Here is a 5,505-nt window from a genome sequence, read left to right as displayed (position 1 = left end):
GAGCATCCAGCTGAAGCCCAGCAATATTCCTGGCAGTGGCTGTATCAAGATTTGCTTTGGTGGTAGCCAAATCCTCATGCACAGGACGTAGCCCCATGAGTCATTTTCACCCCCAAACCTCCTACTGTTTATTAATCACTTATGGCAACCACATACTCATGGTGAAGTTTTAGTTGTAACAGCAATGAATTTTGCTTAACTTTGCTTCCCTGTATGAGTCCTGTGCTTCCCTCAGCACCCAACACCAAAGCACTAGTTACTTAACCGACCCTTTCAATGTCCCCAGAAGTTTCTTTTTAAATTATTTTATTTATTTTATTTTTACAAAAATTCAGGTGGTAAAAATATGGAATGCTTCAGGAATTTGCATGTCATCCTTGCACAGAGACCATGCTAATCTTCTCTGTATCATTCCAATGTTAATGTATGTGCTTCTGAAGTGAGTACTCAGAAGTTTCTTTATACATACCTATCATGAGACAGCTTCCATTTCAGTCCAACTCAAATACAATGAAGAAATCCTCTTTGAAATATCCCTGCTGAACTGTTATTATCCACACCACCTAATAACAAAATTCCTTAAGGGCAGTATGGCCTAGGGTTTAAGTGCACACACTTTGGGTTCAAAAAGACCAGGATTCAAATCCTGGTCCTGCCTCTTACTATATGTGTGTCATTGGGCAACTTACACAATCTCTCTAAGACCAGTTTCTTCATCTGCAAAGTATGGATATTAGTAGTACTATTTCAAGAGTAGTTATTATAACCAAATGATTTAAGAATTTAGCACATAGTAAGCACTTAATAAAATAGTATTTATTAGTACTCACAGAGTAATCTGCTCTGAGATGAACAGCTCTATTGATAGCAAGTTCTTTCTTATATTAAACAGATAAAACTTTGTCCCATTTGTCTCACTCTTTCTTCCTAGTTCTGCCTTCAGAAGCTATCCAGAATAAGTATATTCCTTATTCCACACAACAGCACTTTGAATATTTGAGGGAGGTATGTTTGAGAACAGGTATCATTTTTTTCCAGTTTGACTTTATCTAGTTCCTTCAACTGTGTCCCACATGACTTTGGATCTGTCACTATCTGTGGCAGAGCTAGCTAGATGCTCCCCAATCCCATTTCCTCTTCTTGGGCATACAAGAATACCCTAGCCATTGGGTTGGGGCATGTGACTGGGTTTCGGCCAATAAAGCAAGATTAAACGTATGTGTGCTACTTCTATGCCAGGCCATGTGTCTTATGAGATGTTCCTTGATCTCTTTCACTCATTGACTTGCTTAGTGCAGAGGATCCAGTGGAAAATTCTCAGGACACATAAGAGGCATGGAATCTGTGAGATGGAAGAAGCTTAAATCCCTGGGTCAGCACATAGAAGGCTACCTCTCGTGCACCTGTCAGACTGTGGCATGAGTGTTGTATTAAGCCATTAAGACTTGAGAGTTGGGCCAGGTGCAGTGGCCCATACCTGTAATCCCAGCACTTTGAGAAGCTAAGGTGGGAGGACTCCTTGAGTCCAGGCATTTGAGACCAGCCTGGGCAACATAGCAAGACCCCCATCTCTACAGAAAATTTAAAAGTTAGCTGGGTGTGGTGGCTCTCTTGTAGTCCCAGCTACTTAGGAGGCTGAGGTGGGAGGATAGGTTGAGCCCAGGAGGTCGAGGCTGCAGTGAGCCGTGATCACGCCACTGCACTCCAGCCTGGGTGAAAGAGCAAGACCTTGTCTTAAAAAAGAAAAAAAAAAAAGCTTGAGTGTTTATTTATCACTGCAATATATCCTAGCCTGCCATGGCTAATGTATCTTTGTAGTTACCATTCTCTGGACATGCACTAGCCTGTCAATGTCACTTTTAAAAGATGATATCCAGAAATGAACATAATTTTTCAAATGTGACCTGATCCTGATGGAATAAAACTGGAAAACTACTTTCTTCTTTTGTTGTTGTTGTTTTTTTCCTGAGTACCATATTTATTTTTTTTAGTGCTTTCCAAAGTTGCCTTATGCTTAGCAACCACATTACACATACACAGGTGGCACAAGCTACATTTGTAGTTAACTAAAAACACTGCAGTATTTTTCAAGCCAACTGCCATCAAGCTAAGTGTGGCACAGTCAGTGTTCACCAAATATCCCATTTGCTTTCCTGCACTTCCCAGCCTCCCTCACAGTTTGGTTGGGGCCGTGTTTATAGTTTCAGGAGCAGAAATAAAGTGTCACTCCTGGGCCAAGGCAGTTAAAAGCCAGTATGCCTCTTCCATTCCTCTCTTCCCCTGCTGCAGATACCTTGGAGGACACATTCCACGTGAAGGTAGGCTTCCCATCAGACTTTGCATCAATGAGAAATAAATGTCTACTCTTTAAAATACTGAAATTTCACAGTCTGTTTGTTGTGGTATCTAACATTAGTTAACCTGACTCCTCAGTGAGAGGTAAAGCCAGCTGGACTTCCTGGGTCGAGTGGGGACTTGGGGAACTTTTCTGTCTTACAAGAGGTTTGTAAAATGCACCAATCAATGCTCTGTAAAAATGCACCAATCAGTGCTCTGTAGCTAGCTAGAGGTTTGTAAAATGCACCAATCAGCACTCTGTAAAATGGACCAATCAGCAGGACATGGGTGGGGACAAATAAGGGAATAAAAGCTGGCCACTCCAGCCAGCAGTGGCAACCTGCTTGGGTCCCCTTCCACGCTGTGGATCCTTTGTTTTTTTGCTTTTCACAATAAATCTTGCTGCTGCTCACTCTTTGCGTCCCTGCCACCTTTAAGAGCTGTAACACTGTGAAGGTCTGTGGATTCATTCTTGAAGTCAGTGGGACCATGAACCCACAGGAAGGAACCAACTCCAGACACACCAGGCTGCTACTTGTGCACTTTAATTTTTGCACTTTTGCACTTTAATTCAAAATGTTGTATTTATTTTTATTAACTTTTAAATTTTTTACTCATGAATTACATACCTACAGAAAAGTGCCATATCATAAGTGAATTAATTCAATAAATTTTCACACACCCACCGAATGCCCATGTGTAACTAACAAAAAAAAAATTACCAAACCTCAGAAGCCCCTTCACACCCTCTGGCAACTACTGTCTGCCCAAGAGTAACCACTCCCCTGCCTTCTAGCAGCACAGATTATTTTTGTGTTTTGCGTTTTATATACACGGAATCATACTGTGTGTACTCTCTTGCCCAGTATTACATTTGTAAGTTTCATCCACAATGTCTTTTTTTTTTTTTTTTTTTTTTTTTTTTTTTGAGAAGGAGGTCTCACTCTGTTGCCCAGGCTGGAGTGCAGTGGCACGATCTCGGCTCACTGCAAACTCCGCCTCCTGGATTCACGCCATTCTCCTGTCTCAGCCTCCCGAGTAACTGGGACTACAGATGCCTGCCACCATGCCCCGCTATTTTTTTGTATTTTTAGTAGAGACGGGGTTTCACCGTGTTACCCAGGATGATCTCGATCTCCTGACCTCGTGATCTGCCCGCCTCGGCCTCCCAAAGTGCCTGGATTACAGGCGTGAGCCACTGCGCCCAGGTTTTTGGGGGTTTTTTTTGAGACGGAGTCTCGCTCTTTTGCCCAGGCTGGAGTGCAGTGGCGCGATCTCTGCTCACTGCAAGCTCCGTCTCCCAGGTTCACGCCATTCTTCTGCCTCAGCCTCCCAAGTAGCTGGGACTACAGGCGCCCGCCACCGCACCCAGCTAATTTTTGTATTTTTAGTAGAGACGGGGTTTCACCATGTTAGCCAGGATGGTCTTGATCTCCTGACCTCGTTATCTGCCCGCCTCGGCCTCCCAAAGTGCTGGGATTACAGGCGTGAGCCACTGCGCCCAGCCCCAACCGCAGTGTCTTGTATGGCTATTGTTGGTTCATTTTTGTTGTTAGAACTACTCCATTATGTAATTATACTGCCTCTTCATTCTCTTAATGGTATATTTGATAAAATTTCTTAATTTTAATATAGTCTACTTAACCAATTTTTTTCTTTATAATTAGCACATTTCATGTCCTGTTTAAGCTATCCTTACCTACTCCAGAATCATGGACTCGTTCTACTACATTTCCTTTTAAAAACTTTATTGTTTTACTTTTAAAATTTAGATTGACAACTCACCTGGAATAAAATTTTGGGGCATGGTATGAGGCAGAAATCAAAATACACTTTTTTCGTTTGGATATCCAGCTGACCCAACACCTTGTGTTGACAAGACCATCGTTTCTGTTAAAGGATGCATTGAAGGACTTTTTTTTTTTTAATCATAAGTCAGGCAAAATGCATGTGTGGATTCTGTTTCTAGACTTTCTATTCCGTTTCTTTTGGTCATTTTGCTTTTCCTTTGCCAACACTACATGTTTTAATCAGCCTTGATATATCTGATGATGTATATCCTTTAATTTGGTTCTGCTTCTAAAATACTTTTACTATTGTAGGTTCTTTGTATTTCCACACATATTTTGAACTACCTGGGCAATCTCTGCAAAATAATCTGTAGTGTTTTGACCGGAATTTTGTTGAATCTATATACTTATTTGTGTAGAACTCACTTCTTCCCCTCCCCGCCCTGCCCCCTGCCCCCTGAGATGAAGTCTTGCTCGCTGTGTCACCCGGGTTGGAGTGCGGTGGCGTGATCTCGGCTTGCTGCAACTTCTACCTCCTAGGTTCAAGCAGTTCTCCCTGCCTCAGCCTCCTGAGTAGCTGGGATTACAGGCACCTGCCATCACGCCCGGCTAATTTGTGTATTTTTTAGTAGAGATGGAGTTTCGTCATGTTGGCCAGGCTGGTCTTGAACTCCTGACCTCAGGTGATCCACCCGCCTTGGCCTCCCAAAGTGCTGGGATTATAGGCTTGAACCACCACACCTGGCCAGAACTCACTTTTTTATAATACTGAGTCTTCCAACCCATTAGTCTGGTCTCTTCCTCTGCTTGTTTAGGCGTTCTTTTAATTTCTCCCAATAATGTTTTGTAATGTTTAGAGTAAGAGTCTTGCATGTGTCTTTTGTTACATGTATATCTAGGTAGTTAATAGTTTTTTTGCTGTTGCAAAAGGCATTTTATTTTCTATTTGTTTGTTGCTGGTATATAAAAATACAATGATTTTTGTATATATGTCTTGTATCCAGAGACCTTGCCAAATTCATATATCAATATAATTTGTCTGTCGATTCTTTTAGACTTTCCACATATGCAGTCATGTTATCTGTGAATGATGACACTTTGTTTCCTCCCTTCCAATCCTTATGCCTCTCTCTAGTGCATTTTATCTTTCATTTTTAAGTCTAAAATTCCAACTGGTTGAGGAAATTTCAAATCATGATTTTATAACCCAGAATATTATCTGCTTCCCCACAATTTGTCAAATTTGTGAATAACAAAGGTGCATTCTGTGTGCTCATTCAAATCAGTGTCCAATAAAATTTTTTTTTTTTTTTTGAGACGGAGTCTCGCTCTTTCGCCCAGGCCAGAATGCAGTGGCGCGATCTTGGCTCACTGCAAG

The 5,505-nt window shown here is 41.7% G+C and overlaps 1 non-coding gene across 1 annotated transcript; it reads right to left on the bottom strand.

Moving 5' to 3' along the window:
- Positions 1–340: 340 nt before the first annotated feature.
- On the bottom strand, positions 341–447 carry LOC112439242 (U6 spliceosomal RNA). The gene has a single exon (XR_003027524.1). It is a non-coding gene; the product is annotated as a U6 spliceosomal RNA (small nuclear RNA).
- Positions 448–5,505: the final 5,058 nt, after the last annotated feature.

Source organism: Pan paniscus, chromosome 13 (genome assembly GCF_029289425.2).
Source record: "Pan paniscus chromosome 13, NHGRI_mPanPan1-v2.0_pri, whole genome shotgun sequence".
Classification (NCBI taxonomy): Eukaryota; Metazoa; Chordata; class Mammalia; order Primates; family Hominidae; genus Pan; species Pan paniscus.
This window is presented reverse-complemented; position numbering and strand designations above follow the sequence as displayed.